Consider the following 16,220-nt stretch of genomic DNA (forward strand, 5'->3'; position numbering starts at 1 on the left):
TTTCCCAGTAGTCATGTATGGATGTGAGAGTTGGACTATAAAGAAAGCTGAGTGCCGAAGAATTGATGCTTTTGAACTGTGGTGTTGGCGAAGACTCTTGAGAGTCCCTTGGACAGCAAGGAGATCCAACCAGTCCATCCTAAAGGAAATCAGTCCTGAATATTCATTGGAAGGACTGAGGCTGAAGCTGAAACTCCAATACTCTGGCCACCTGATGCGAAGAACTGACTCATTTGAAAAGACCCTGATTCTGGGAAAGATTCAAGGCAGAAGGAGAGAGGGACAACAGAGGATGAGATGGTTGTATGGCATCACCGACTCCATGGACGTGAATCTGAGTAAACTCCAGGAGTTGGTGATGGACAGGGAAGCCTGGCATGCTGTAGTCCATGTCAAAGAATCTGACAGGCCTGAGTGACTGAACTTAACTGACTGACTTGTATAACTTTAGGTATATATTAAAAAGCTGGACAGAGTGAAATTAAGGATTCTAATTTTAGAAGGTAAAAATGAAAATAGTAAGTTCTAAGTAAGCAACTTTGGCAGTAATAAAAGGAATAACAAATTAGTGGAACTCAAAGAAACAAGAGGAGAGATCAACAAAACCAAAAGATTATTTTTTTTAAAAGATGAATTTAAATAGATATATTTCCTAGGAGACTTATTAGGACCAAACAAAATAAAAAGGCATAATTAAGCAATATATACAGAAATAAGGTGTCTCAGACGTAAAGAATCTGCCTGCGGTGCACGCGACTCTGGCTCCACCCCTGGGTGGGGAAGATCTCCTGGAGAAGGGAATGGCTACCCGCTCCAGTAATTTTCCCTGGAGAACCCCATGGACAGAGAAGCCCAGCGGGCTACAGTCCATGGGGGTCGCAAAGAGTCAGAGATGACTCAGCAACTAACACTTTCACTTTCTTTTGCTTTCATACAAAAATAAAAGCGTCGTGACTCTTTAAGCAAACTCCCCCTCCTCTGGGAGGCCAAGGGGACACGCCCACCCAGATCCTGCAGCACCCCTTCTGAGGGCTGCGCGCCTCTTCCGCATCCGGGTCCTCAAAACCCTGACCTGCCTGCGAGACTGTGCCTCGCTTTCGCATCATCCTCTCTCGGGTCAACCGTGCTGCCGGTGCTTCGCTGACTGTGAGGGGAGGCTGTCCACAGTGTGGTGTGAGAAGAGCTTCTGGATGTGGGCTGGGGTGTCTGCGTGTGTGAGCACAAAGCCCCCTGAGGGTGGGACAGGACGGACATGGGGCGAGAAGGGGCAGCTGCCCATGGGGCTAGAAGGGGCAGCTGCCCGTCGCTGGCCTTCTGAGGTAGGGCTCCGAGGAACCCATGGTTTCTAAGTTCCAGACCTGGATTTTCAGGTCTTTGTGAAGGTATGTTTATTAGGGCATTAGAGTAGACTTTTCTGTTTTCTTATATATAAATGGTACGTAGGTCTCATTGTATTTCGTCCCAGATCGTGCATATGGTTGTGTTGCTGCTGAAAATACAAATTAGCACCACCCCTGTGGCCGGATGGTAAAAACTGTCAAGATGTGAATGTGTACCCTTTGGCTCAGAAATTTCATTTCTGCAAATTTATTCTACAGATGAATTTGTACAGTGGCAGAATAAAATGTGCATAATGCAACTTTGAAGCAACAACTGAAAACAATGCTAGTGTTGTTCATAAGAGGTTAGTTAAGTAAATTAGGGTACAGTCACATAATGGAATATAATGCACTGTAAAGGAAGATGTGGAAGTTCTCTGTGAACTGCAGTGTAAAGATTTTTGATATTCGTGAAGTGTAAGAGCAAGCTACAGAAATGCCTGTAGAATCCCATGGAGGGAGGAGCCTGGTGGGCTACAGTCCACTGGGTTGCAGAGTCAGACACGACTGAGCGACTTCACTCACTCACTCACTCACTCAAGCTACAGAAAACGGGAGAAAATAAGACTGTAGATTCATATTTTCTTATCCTTGTGAAAAGAAGATTGGAAAAATGAATAGAAATTATTACTTGTGTATATTTGTGAATGGGAACAAGTGTTATTTTTATATTTCAACTCTGTATATATTATCTATTAAAATATATATTAAAGTAAGAGTGATTTCAAAAAAACAGTAACTTATGAGGAAACTCATAGGTAAATACCATGAAGAAGCTTAGCTACTATAAAACTTTGGTCAAATGGCAATTTTCTTGAAATAAGGTAAGTGACCAAAATTTACTCCAAAAGGAAGGGAAAAAAACCTAAATAGAACAGTTACCATTAAAATAGTTATTGGTATTTTTTTTTACAAAAGCTACATGCATGCTACATACTGACTTAGATAGAACAATAGTATAAAATGAGATGGGGAAGATAATTTCTGAATAGAGTTATTTCTAGGTAGGGGGTTAAAAGAATATCCGTAGATAGAAATTCAGAAGGTTTCATCTCTTTCTGTAAAGTTTCATTGCTCATTAAAAAAAATCTAAAGAAAATATGTGAGAAAGTTACTGTATTTTAAACCTGAATGTTGGTGATCAGTGATGTTTTATTATTTCTGTACTTTGTGTATTTGAAGTATTTAATAATTTAGAAAGATTTGCATATCTCTTATTCACATAGAGAAGTTTGTCACACAACAGTTACAATTACATCTCTCGCTAGATTGTAAGCTCTTTGAGATCAGGATCCATACCTTGTTTTGCAAAAACTATTTTTAAGCAGTTGAGGGCAATTTCTAGAAAAGGATTCAGCTATTTTCTTAGTTGCCAACATCCCCCAAGGCTGAAGGAGTGAGTGCTTTAGTCCTAAAGGTGGCATATGATTGATTGCATCTACTGCAGGTACTGCTGCTGCTAAGTCACTCCAGTCGTGTCCGACTCTGTGTGACCCCATAGACGGAAGCCCACCAGGCTCCCCCATCCCTGGGATTCTCCAGGCAAGAACACTGGAGTGGGTTGCCATTTCCTTCTCCAATGTGTGAAAGTGAAAAGTGAAAGTGAAGTCGCTCAGTCGTGTCCGACCCTTAGCGACCCCACGGACTGCAGCCCACCAGGCTCCTCCATCCATGGGATTTTCCAGGCAAGAGTACTGGAGTGGCTTGCCATTGCCTTCTCCGATTGCAGGTACTAGAAACATTCAAGTCTCTTTGTGGACATATATTTCCATTTATTTTGCATATACCTCTAGGTGTGGAATTTCTGGTACGTGTGTCTTGAACTTTACGGTAATACCAAACAGCTTTCCACAGTGGTTGCTTTATTTGAAATTCTCAGAAATTTGCTGAAGTTCCAGTTGTGTCACTTCCTTAACAGCATTTGACATTGTCTGTTTTGTACTTTTAGCTGTTCTAGTCAGGTGTGAGATGATATTTCGTTGTGGTTTTAACTTGCATTTCTCTGATGACTAATATGCTGATCATTTTCATGTGCTTAGTACCCTTCTGTATATCTTCTTTTATGAAGTGTATATTCAAGCCTTTGAAAAAGTGGGTTGTTTGTGTTCTTCATAATGTGTACTCTGTACAATCCTAGTTTAAAGTTATAGAAACACTTCCTTTGTCAGAGAAGTACTGAAAACATTTCTCCCAGTCTGTGGTTTCCATTTTTATTTTCTTTAATGGTGTCTCTTGATGAGCAGTTTTTAGTTTTGATTAAGTACAGTTTATCAATATTTTTTTTTCTTTTATATTTAGTGCTTTTTGTGTCCCCTTAAAAAAAAACAAAACAAAACTTTTTCCCAAAGTTGCAAAGGTATTCTCCTGTATTCTTAGAGAAGCTTTGTAGTTTTAGCTTTTGCTTTTGGATCTCTGGTCCATCTAAAATTGTGTTTTGAGTGTGGTATATTATCCAGTAAAAGACGCTTACTCCTTGGAAGGAAAGTAATGACCAACTTAGTATGTTAAAAAGCAGAGACATTACTTTGTCAACAAAAGTCCGTCTAGTCAAGGCTATGGTTTTTCCGGTGGTCATGTATGGATGTGAGAGTTGGACCGTGAAGAAAGCTGATCGCGGAAGAATTGATGCTTTTGAACTGTGGTGCTGGAGAAGACTCTTGAGAGTCCCTTGGACTGCAAGGAGATCCAACCAGTCCATTCTAAAGGAGATCAATCCCAGGTGTTCATTGGAAGGACAGATGCTAAAGCTGAAACTGCAATACTTTGGCCACCTCATGCGACGAGTTAACTCACTGGAAAAGACTCTGATGCTGGGAGGGATTGGGGGTGGGAGGAGAAGGGGACGACCGAGAATGAGATGGCTGGATGGCATCACCGACTCGATGGACATGAGTCTGAGTGAACTCCGGGAGTTGGTGATGGACAGGGAGGCCTGGCGTGCTGTGATTCATGGGGTCACAAAGAGTCGGACACGACTGAGCAACTGAACCGAACTGAACTGAGTCTAGCACTATTTGTTGAAACCGTTTTCCATTTTCCACTGAATTGCCTTGGAATCTTTTAGAAGAATAAACTGACTATATATGTTGTATCTATTTCTAAGCTATTTTATTTCAGTGGTGTGTTTGACTGTCTTTATGAAACTCTCATAATGTTTTGATTGCCATGGCTGTATAGTAAGTCATAAAACTAATAATGTCAATTATCCAACTCTGTTTTTTCCTTTAATTTTTATTGGAATATAGTTAATTTACTCCAAAATCACTGCAGATGGTGATTGTAGCCATGGAATTAAAAGACGCTTACTCCTAGGAAGGAAAGTTATGACCAACCTAGATAGAATATTTAAAAGCAGAGACATTACTTTGCCAACAAAGGTCTATCTAGTCAAGGCTATGGTTTTTCCAGTAGTCGTGTATGGATGTGGGAGTTGGACTGTGAAGAAAGCTGAACGCCGAAGAATTGATGCTTTTGAACTGTGGTGTTGGAGAAGACTCTTGAGAGTCCTTTGGATTACAAGAAGATTCAACCAGTCCATCCTAAAGGAAATCAGTCCTGGGTGTTCATTGGAAGGACTGATGTTGAAGCTGAAACTCCAATACTTTGGCCACCTCATGTGGAGAATTGACTCACTGGAAAAGGCCCTAATGCTGGGAAGGATTGGGGGCAGGAGGAGAAGGGGACGACAGAGAATGAGATGGCTGGATGGCATCACCGACTTGATGGACATGGGTTTGGGTAGACTCCGGGAGTTGGTGATGGACAGGGAGGCCTGGCGTGCTGCTGTTCATGGGGTCGCAAAGAGTTGGACACGACTGAGCCACTGAACTGAACTGAACTGAGTTGATTTACAATGTTGTATTAGTTTCAGGTGTACACCAAGTGAATCAGTTATTCATATACATATATCCAGTTTAAAAAAAATTATTTTACCATACTGGCCACTACAGAGTATTGAGTAGAGTTCAACTGTTTATTTTTGTTTTTCCAGGTCTTTCAAATTTTCATCACATTAAAAAAATTTTATTTGGCTGCACTGGGTCTTAGTTGTGGTGTGTTGGATCTAGTTCCATGACTAGGGATCGAACCTGGACCTCCTGTATTAGGACTACAGTGTCTTTTTTTTTTTTTTAAATTTAAAAAAAAATTTTTTTCAAAAACAATTTTAGGAATCTTTACTTAAAAACAACCTTATCTTAAAATGGAGTAACTTTGGTTTTACGAGCAGCAAGCAAAGTACAGAAGCAAAAATGCATTACAGGAGCATTAAGTTCTACATTAGGTCACAGCGTCTAATCTGAAATCACACCCATAGTATCATTTTTCAGGATAGTTATTTCCCAGGATGTCTGAACCATAGCTACTCTATTTTGACTTTTAATTGTAAAAAAAATAAAATAAAAATTTTTTTAATAGCCAAAGCAGATTTCACCATTAATGATGTCAGTGTTTTTCTCGGTATGAGAAGATGCAAGAATTGGAACTCATAAAACCTTTTTCTGAAAAGATCTAACTGTCTGAAGGCCTGTTCTGGCAGGTTTTTTTTTTTTTTTTTTCCAGAGCACAGAGTGCCTCATTTCTGATTTTCACCCTGAACTTCTTTTTTTTTTTTTTTTTCCAATTTTATTTATTTATTTTTTTCAAGTTGAACAGACTAAATTTCTTTAAACAAACTTACTTATACTCCAGAGTCCTTTAAAAACTTAATAGCATTTATACATTGAAGGTATTTGATTTTCTTGTAACTAGCACTTCAAATGCAACAAGCATTTGAAGCAACAAGCATTTGACCCAACAAGTAAAACTTTCTACAGTTCATAACTTTTATAAAAATAATAAATTAAATGTACAGTGAATAAGTTCTCTGAAATATTTCAATATTTCTGCAGGTTTAGTAACATCGTAAAATACATTTCAACTAAAATTCACAAATCTAAAAACCTGTTAGGCATTTTTAGGCGTTTTAAGTTGGAAATGAAGACCAATGTTACATCGTAATATGCCAATTACAAATAGTACTTCAAATAGCAAATACTACAGTTTGCCCCAAACTTTAAAAACTATTCATGAACTCAACACTGAACTATTGATGGCTATGAGAATTGTTTCCTAGCCTTTTTGAAAATTTCAACCCATTTACGTTTAAGGTAATTATTGATAAGTACAATCCCGTAGCCATTTTCTTTATTGCTTTGGGTTCAAGTTTATACACTCTTTCTGTGTATCCTGTCTATAGAAGATCCTTTAGCATTTGTTGGAGAGCTGGTTTGGTGATGCTGAATCCCCTCAGCTTTTGCTTGTCTGTAAAGCTTTTGATTTCTCCTTCATATTTGAATGAGATCCTTGCTGGGTATAGTAATCTGGGCTGTAGGGTATTTTCTTTCATCACTCTAAGTATGTCTTGCCACTCCCTTCTGGCCTGAAGAGTTTCTGTTGAAAGATCAGCTGTTATCCTTATGGGAATCCCCTTGTGTGTTATTTGCTGCTTTTCCCTTGCTGCTTTTAATATTTGTTCTTTGTGTTTGATCTTTGTTAATTTGATTAATATGTGTCTTGGAGTATTTCGCCTTGGGTTTATCCTGTTGGGGACTCTCTGGGTTTCTTGGACTTGGGTGATTATTTCTTTCCCCATTTTAGGGAAGTTTTCAACTATTATCTCCTCAAGTATTCTCTCATGGTCTTTCTTTTTGTCTTCTTCTTCTGGGACTCCTATGATTCGAATGTTGGAGCATTTAACATTGTCCCAGAGGTCTCTAATATTGTCCTCATTTCTTTTAATTCGTTTTTCTTTTTTCCTCTCTGTTTCATTTATTTCTACAATTCTATCTTCTAGTTCGCTTATCCTGTCTTCTGCCTCTGTTATTCTACTGTTTGTTCCCTCCAGAGTGTTTCTGATCTCATCTATGGCATTATTCATTGTATATTGACTCTTTTTTATTTCTTCTAAGTCCTTATTAAATCTTTCTTCCATCTTCTCAATCCTTTTCTCCAGGTTATTTATCTGTAACTCCATTTTGCTTTCAAGATTTTGAATCATTTTCACCATCAAAATTTGAAATTCTTTATCAGGTAAATTCCCTATATCTTCTTCTTTTGTTTGTGTTGGTGGGCAATTATCTTGTTCCTTTACTTGCTGGGTATTTCTCTGCCTCTTCATCTTGCTTATATTGCTTTGCTTGGGGTGGCCTTTCCCTCTTCTTGCAGTTTGTGGAGTTCTCTTTATTACGTAGTTTCTTCGCTGTGTGTGGGGTTGGACGGGTGACTTGTCCGGGTTCCCTGGTTAGGGAAGCATGTGTCGGTGTTCTGGTGGGTGGAGCTGGATTTCTTCTCTCTCCTTTAGAAGACAATGGGCTGCTTTTCTGGGAACCTGATGTCCTCTGCCAGTATTCAGAAGTTGTTTTGTGGACTTTACTCCGCGTTCAAATGTTCTTTTGATGAATTTGTGGGGGAGAAAGTGGTCTCGCCGTCTTATCCCTCCGCCATCTTGTTCCTTCCTCCCCAGAACACTGGATTCTTATATTCCACTTGGTCGAGGAGTATCTCTTCCCAGCTGCTCCAGCAAGGTGCAACCACTGTACCTTACCTTGGACAAGGGGTATCTCCCCAAGGCCGCCCCTCCTGCTTTGAATGTGGATCAGCTCCCCTTGGCCCTCCGGTGCCCAAGCAGCCACCGCCTCCTGAACGTGGTACAGCTCCTCTCGGCCACCGCCCTAACCCTGGGCGCGGGGTACCTCATCTCAGCCACGATTTTGCACGTGGTCGGTTGCGCCGGAGCCGGGCGTCTCTCGCGTCTAGTTCATCCACCCTGAACTTCTTTCAGAGGGTGTTGAAGGTCAGCAGCTTGCTATGGTCATGATGTAATCTTTGTAGAGGCAGCTGACAAGTACCAACTTCCAGTCAGCAGGGTCCCTTCATAGCCACATATCTGACCATGTGACACCATTTCATGGCCATTGTGTCCCGCGGTGCTGGGAAGGCTCATTCCCAGATCTAGGGAAGCGATGGGCCACTCAGTGTGCTAAAATTGGACCAGGCCTTGCAAGTAGCAAAAGTCTCTGGACCACTGTCTTACTAGCCTCCTGGTCCAGGAAAATATTTCCTCTTGTTGCTTTTTCCCATACCCAGAGTCACATTATTACAATTATTGATCTCATATGGAACTGTCAGTTCAGCATTCTATCATAGGCTCAGTGAAACAAGTGACATAGAAAATAATATAGCCATAGCTAGCAGTTATTAGTAAAATAAGAATTATAAGTCAAGAATGTTCATTAGATAAAGCCTGGTATACCCCAAGTCACCTAACTTCATTCGTTAAATGATTATAGTCTGGTGTTAATCTGCTGGTTGTACATTATGGAGCATCTGACCTTTATCTGAAGATTGGTTACTGAGATAAGACTTAGAAACTAACCTAGAGTGTCCTTTTTTAGGACTACAATGTCTTAACCACTGGACCACTAGCAAAGTCCCTCCATGACATTTTCAGATCAGTTCATCAGTTTCTTCAAAAGAGTTCTCATGTTTTTGGATTTTGGCTTTATCAGTTTGGAGAAAATAGAAACCTTAACTTTGAGTCTATCATATGTACATGGTATATGTTTCTACTTATTTAGATCTTCTAAAATTTCTTTCAGTACTGAGATCTAACACACATTTTATTAAATTTCTTTCCAAAAATTTATGATTTTTAAGCTAATTTAAATACAAATTATTTAATAATTTTATTTTCCTATTATGTGATACTGGCATGTGGAAATAAATATAATTTTATTTATTTATTTTGTGAAGTGTTGCTAAATTTACTTATTATTTCTAGTAGTATTATTTCTATTTTTGAGACACCTTAGAATTTTCTATGTATTTGATGATGTCATCTGCAACAGATGATAGTCCTACTTTGCCATTTCTTTGTGATTTTTATTTATTTTTCTTACCCATATCACTGGTTAGCATCTTCAGCACAATGTTGAATGAAAGTGGTTATAGCTGTTATATTAAACTCTTTTCTTTCAGTCTTAGGGGTGAAAGCATTCAATATTTACACTATTAAGTATGATGTTAGTGGTAGGTTCTTTATAGATGATTTATCAGTTTGAAGAAGTTCCCTTTTTGCTGAAAGTTTAAAAATAGGTGTTTTTTTGCCCTCTTTATTGAAATGATTATTGAATTTATGATTATTGAAATGGTTATATGATTTTCCCCCTCTATTCTATCACATGGTGAATTAAATAATTTATTTATTTTTTATTGTTAAACCAACTTTGTACTCCTGGTATAAATCTCACTTTGTTATGGATTTGATTTTCTGCTATTTCAAAAAGATCTTTGCATCTTTTGAAATAGTATAAATGAGGTTTATTGGTCTGTAATTTTCTTTCCTTATAATGTTTTTGTCAGATTTAGGTATCAGGGTTATCCTGGCATTATAATATCATTTGGGAAGTTTCTCCCTTTCTCTGTTTTCTAAGAGAGTTTATATAAGATTGATATTATTTCTTTTCTAACTCAGCAGTAAAACTGTTTGGACTTGTAGTTGGTTGCTTTCAGGATTGTCTTATTTTTTTAGCAGTTTGACTACCATGTGTCTAAGTGTGTTTTCCCCTGAACTCCTGGTATAAATCTGGTATACATTTTACTTGCGCTTTACTGAACTTCTTGGGCCAAGTTTGAAAAGTTTTGACCTTCAGATATTTTTATCTGCCTTATTCCTTTTCTTCTCCCTTTCTGGAACTTCATTTGCTTACAGGTTAGACTCTTGATATTTTTCTACATGTCCCAGAAGTACTGTTTATTTTTTTCCTCCAGATTTGAGGGAAATTTACACCCAGAATTTAAATTTCCCTTCTGTATGGCTTCCTCCTTTCTGGAATATCTCCCTTCAATTTCTAGTTGTGGGTAGCCTCAGACCTTCTCCTTTCAAAACCTCACCCATTAAGACTGTAGCTTTCCGCTGGTGTCTCAGTCACTTTTTCTATACAGACTGGGTGGTGCCCTTCTGTGGAGAAACTCTATAAACTTGAAATAACCTTCACTTTCTCTGTTTCTTATTGCTGTCCAGTCTCCTCAAGTAGTTAATTTGAAATTTTTGTCCAGAGTTTAAAATTGTCAGCTGTGGGAGTATTAATGTGGTACAATCTACTCCATCATTGTTGGAACTGGAACTCTGCCTCCTGTATTTTTATTTTTATTTATTTATTTTCCAATTTTATTTATTTATTTTTTTCAAGTTGAACAGACTAAATTTCTTTAAACAAACTTACTTATACTCCAGAGTCCTTTAAAAACTTAATAGCATTTATACATTGAAGGTATTTGATTTTCTTGTAACTAGCACTTCAAATGCAAAAAGCATTTGAAGCAACAAGCATTTGACCCAACAAGTAAAACTTTCTACAGTTCATAACTGTTATAAATAAAATAAATTAAATGTACAGTGAATAAGTTCTCTGAAATATTTCAATATTTCTGCAGGTTTAGTAACATCGTAAAATACATTTCAACTAAAATTCACAAATCTAAAAACCTGTTAGGCATTTTTAGGCGTTTTAAGTTGGAAATGAAGACCAATGTTACATCGTAATATGCCAATTACAAATAGTACTTCAAATAGCAAATACTACAGTTTGCCCCAAACTTTAAAAACTATTCATGAACTCAACACTGAACTATTGATGGCTATGAGAATTGTTTCCTAGCCTTTTTGAAAATTTCAACCCATTTACGTTTAAGGTAATTATTGATAAGTACAATCCCGTAGCCATTTTCTTTATTGCTTTGGGTTCAAGTTTATACACTCTTTCTGTGTATCCTGTCTATAGAAGATCCTTTAGCATTTGTTGGAGAGCTGGTTTGGTGATGCTGAATCCCCTCAGCTTTTGCTTGTCTGTAAAGCTTTTGATTTCTCCTTCATATTTGAATGAGATCCTTGCTGGGTATAGTAATCTGGGCTGTAGGGTATTTTCTTTCATCACTCTAAGTATGTCTTGCCACTCCCTTCTGGCCTGAAGAGTTTCTGTTGAAAGATCAGCTGTTATCCTTATGGGAATCCCCTTGTGTGTTATTTGCTGCTTTTCCCTTGCTGCTTTTAATATTTGTTCTTTGTGTTTGATCTTTGTTAATTTGATTAATATGTGTCTTGGAGTATTTCGCCTTGGGTTTATCCTGTTGGGGACTCTCTGGGTTTCTTGGACTTGGGTGATTATTTCTTTCCCCATTTTAGGGAAGTTTTCAACTATTATCTCCTCAAGTATTCTCTCATGGTCTTTCTTTTTGTCTTCTTCTTCTGGGACTCCTATGATTCGAATGTTGGAGCATTTAACATTGTCCCAGAGGTCTCTAATATTGTCCTCATTTCTTTTAATTCGTTTTTCTTTTTTCCTCTCTGTTTCATTTATTTCTACAATTCTATCTTCTAGTTCGCTTATCCTGTCTTCTGCCTCTGTTATTCTACTGTTTGTTCCCTCCAGAGTGTTTCTGATCTCATCTATGGCATTATTCATTGTATATTGACTCTTTTTTATTTCTTCTAAGTCCTTATTAAATCTTTCTTCCATCTTCTCAATCCTTTTCTCCAGGTTATTTATCTGTAACTCCATTTTGCTTTCAAGATTTTGAATCATTTTCACCATCAAAATTTGAAATTCTTTATCAGGTAAATTCCCTATATCTTCTTCTTTTGTTTGTGTTGGTGGGCAATTATCTTGTTCCTTTACTTGCTGGGTATTTCTCTGCCTCTTCATCTTGCTTATATTGCTTTGCTTGGGGTGGCCTTTCCCTCTTCTTGCAGTTTGTGGAGTTCTCTTTATTACGTAGTTTCTTCGCTGTGTGTGGGGTTGGACGGGTGACTTGTCCGGGTTCCCTGGTTAGGGAAGCATGTGTCGGTGTTCTGGTGGGTGGAGCTGGATTTCTTCTCTCTCCTTTAGAAGACAATGGGCTGCTTTTCTGGGAACCTGATGTCCTCTGCCAGTATTCAGAAGTTGTTTTGTGGACTTTACTCCGCGTTCAAATGTTCTTTTGATGAATTTGTGGGGGAGAAAGTGGTCTTGCCATCTTATCCCTCCGCCATCTTGTTCCTTCCTCCCCAGAACACTGGATTCTTATATTCCACTTGGTCGAGGAGTATCTCTTCCCAGCAGCTCCAGCAAGGCGCAGCCGCTGTACCTTACCTTGGACGAGGGGTATCTCCTCAAGGCTGCGCCTCCTGCTTTGAGTGTAGATCAGCTCCTCTCGGCCCTCCGGTGCCCAAGCAGCCACCGCCTCCTGAACGTGGTACAGCTCCTCTCGGCCACCGCCCTAACCCTGGGCGCGGGGTAGCTCATCTCAGCCACGATTCTGCACGTGGTCGGTTGCGCCGGAGCCGGGCGTCTCCCGCGTCTGCGCCTGCGCCACCGGAGCCGGGCGTCTCCCGCGTCTGCGCCTGCGCCGCCGGAGCCGGGCGTCTCCCGCATCTGCCTGCCTCCTGTATTTTAACCTTAGTTAATTTGTTCATCATCCACCCTGTGTTTCAACTTAGAGTCCCCAGTATCCCCAGCTCAAAATATCCCCATCACTAGATCTAAACAATCCTGTCTCAGGTGGTCTCCTGAGCTGATTGACACCTAACTTCTTTAGAACCGCGGTTTTAGATCAGGCTCTCATTTGGCTGGTCTTCTTTTCCTTCCACCCTCAGTCACTTCCCGCATTGCTTCCCATATTGTAGGAGATAGCTTCCTAGAAAGATTCCTTATTTTGTTACTCCCTTGTTTTTAGACCCCTCAAGGCCCGTGCAAGGTTAAATCTTTTTAGCTTGGTCTATAAAACTGCTCAAATGCAGTATATGTCCTGCTGTTAATCCATCTAGAACCAATGCTCATGATATGTCAAGTATTTCTCTGTTCTTGGGCACCTCAGAACTTTCTATTTTTGATTTTTTGCTCTTTGTATCCTGTGTACATTTTATCTGAATTTTCTAGATTTAGTGTTAAAATTTGATGCTAACAATACCTCTTTCCTGTGTGAATTACCAGTCTTTCCCAGAGGGTTTGTCTCAATCCTCAACATCTGTCTTCTGTGTTCTTATAGCACTTAAAAATCTACATGTTGACATGGTTTGTCTATATCAGTTGACTAATCTATAAGTCTCCTTTTTCCTTCAGTAGATTCTAATCTTCTTGGTCAAGATGTTGTATCTTTCAAACATATTTTTTTTGGTATTCATAACATCTAGTAAGCTTTGTATACCCTGTATAGATTCTCAGGGTATATATTTTTTTGATGATATTACAAAGAATTTTTTTTAGCAGTGGTATTCAAAATAATGGTTTTACATATGTAAATTAAAGGCCACAGAACCCAAAAGAGAAACTAATCAGCCAGTTCATATACTATTCTGTTATTGTTTCTTTAGGAACAATTAACCTCCACATCGAGCACCCCTATAGAGTTTTGCAAGAATGCGGTACCTGGGAAAGTGCATTTGCAGAGGCATTTGTCCAGAAGAATGGAAAGGACTGAGATGTACAATCAGTGAGTTACTTGGGATAATACTAGGGTGCGAGATTTAGGTGACTCTTGTGGACATGAGTTTGAGTGTACTCCGGGAGTTGGTGATGGACAGGGAGGCCTGGCGTGCTGTGATTCATGGGGTCGTGGAGAGTCGGACACGACTGAGCGACTGAACTGAACTGAACTGAACTGTGTTTATAAGGACAGCAACAAAGACTTTCAAAGCTTCCGTTAATGACTGTAGTAACAATGGGCTTTGGGATGGTGAATTTAAGATGTGGTTTTTAGCTCAGTAGTAAAAGGTGAGGTTTCTTGTGGTATTTACTTGTATGTTCAATGCACCTTGTTTATTTCCAAACTGTCAAGTTTCTCTATAAAACTCATAATTGCTTTTCTTTCTGACTACAGTGTCTACTACAGGGCAGCAGATAATATGGCTTTGTCAGGTCGTTTCAATTGGTGATACGCCAATTTACCCCATTTCAAATATCATAATTCTAACATATGTAACTTTTCTGAAGTCAAGATGTACCTACTTACCCAAGTATAGACTTAGATCAAATTTTGTTTTCTTCCTTTCTGTTGGAGAGATATTATTAAATTAGTGGCTTTACTTTAGTTAATGGTATTTCAGAATGAAAGTTCAAAGCCACTTTTTGATCTTCCTGTTTTTCCCAACACTCTGTACACTTCATGCTGCCTACTTAGGATTCAGAGACCTAGAAGATGATTGCTATAATTTCCTACACTCCAAGCAGCCAGGGTATCCCATGTACCTCACTTTGACATTTTTGCTTTAACCCATACCCTCACAATTCGTTTGCTACTGTAGGCTCTTTATCTTTGATTTTCAAGATTTCCGGTAATGTGACGCTCTATCATTACTTTGCCAACCAAGGTCCGTCTAGTCAAGGCTGTGGTTTTTCCCGTGGTCATGTATGGATGTGACAGTTGGACTGTGAAGAAAGCTGATTGCCGAAGAATTGATGCTTTTGAACTGTGGTGCTGGAGAAGACTCTTGAGAGTCCCTTGTACAGCAAGGAGATCCAACCAGTCCATTCTAAAGGAGATCGATCCTGGGTGTTCATTGGAAGGACTGATGCTAAAGCTGAAACTGCAATACTTTGGCCACCTCATGCGACGAGTTGACTCACTGGAAAAGACTGATGCTGGGAAAGGTTGGGGGCGGGAGGAGAAGGGGACGACCGAGGATGAGGTGGCTGGATGGCATCACCGACTCTGTGGACATGACTTTGAGTGAACTCTGGGAGTTGGTGATGGACAGGGAGGCCTGGAGTGCTGTGATTCATGGGGTCGCGGAGAGTCGGACACGACTGAGCGACTGAACTGAACTGAACTGATTCTTTCTGATGTGTTAGTGGTCACATTCCACCTCTACTGAGTTATATATTGTGCACATTGTAACTGGAACCTGTTATGTAACATAAATGGTAGTAACTTGATAAGAAAATTTGCAGTTCCTGGCTGGGCAGTGAGGCCTATAAGCCTTCTGTTACCTTTCATATTACACTCGATAGATTTCAAACTTTGACTTTTAACTGTTGTAATTTGAGAAAGAAAAATAATGAAAATTTATAGTTAAACATTTTTGATTAATGATGAATTTATGATGAAAAATATCTTTTCTTTCCATTACAGTTAATTTCTGTGGAAACAGTGCCTATAGGAGTTTTACTTGTGACAGAATTCCTGTGGGAAGATATGGGTCTTCCTTGCAAACCTGTGACAAGAGCACTCAGAATGGTTTGTGCTTTTCCAAACATCTGTCTAGCCATATGAATTGCTGTGCTGGATCATACCTATCATTCTCTCCAATAAGTATTATGTTCCTGAAAGAGGCATCAAGGAAGATTTTGTTGAAGAATTTGGCTCCTTTTCATGATGCCGATGTTCAAAGTTTTGGGTGTTAACTCACGTAATTAGAATTTTCCTAAAAACTGAATTATAGATCAGTGTTATTGTTGTTCAGTCACTAAGTTGTGTCTGACTCTTGTGACTCCACCTGTCTTTCACTGTCTCCTGCAGTTTGCTTAAACTCATGTCTATTGAGTTGATGATGCCATCAACCATCTCATCCTCTGCCCCCTTTTTCTTTTGCCTTCAGTCTCTCCCCTCTTTAGGGTGTTTTCCAATGAGTTGGCTCTTTGCTTCAGGTGCCCAAAGTACTGGAGCTTCAGATCCAGCATCAGTCCTTCCAATGAATATACAGGGTTGGTTTCCTTTAGGATTGAAAGTAATGAATTCCTTTTAATTCTTCTTCAGCTTGATTTATTCTTGCAGCCTTCTCCATCTCCTGGAGTTTGACCAGGTTAAGATCTATTCTCTCAGTTACAT

General features: G+C 39.2%; 1 long non-coding RNA gene across 2 annotated transcripts; it reads left to right on the top strand.

The window, feature by feature from the left end:
- Positions 1–1,038: 1,038 nt before the first annotated feature.
- Positions 1,039–15,586, top strand: LOC148778742 (uncharacterized). Of its 2 annotated transcripts, XR_016037483.1 has the most exons (4): positions 1,039–1,382; positions 2,827–3,108; positions 13,768–13,886; positions 14,764–15,585. It is a non-coding gene; the product is annotated as an uncharacterized LOC148778742 (long non-coding RNA). The 2 variants fall into 2 exon arrangements; XR_016037482.1 differs by having other exon boundaries at positions 1,040–1,382; positions 13,768–15,586.
- The last annotated feature ends 634 nt before the right edge of the window (positions 15,587–16,220 follow it).

Source organism: Moschus berezovskii, chromosome 1 (genome assembly GCF_049115385.1).
Source record: "Moschus berezovskii isolate FMDL1 chromosome 1, NW_MosBer_1.0, whole genome shotgun sequence".
Lineage (NCBI taxonomy): Eukaryota > Metazoa > Chordata > Mammalia > Artiodactyla > Moschidae > Moschus > Moschus berezovskii.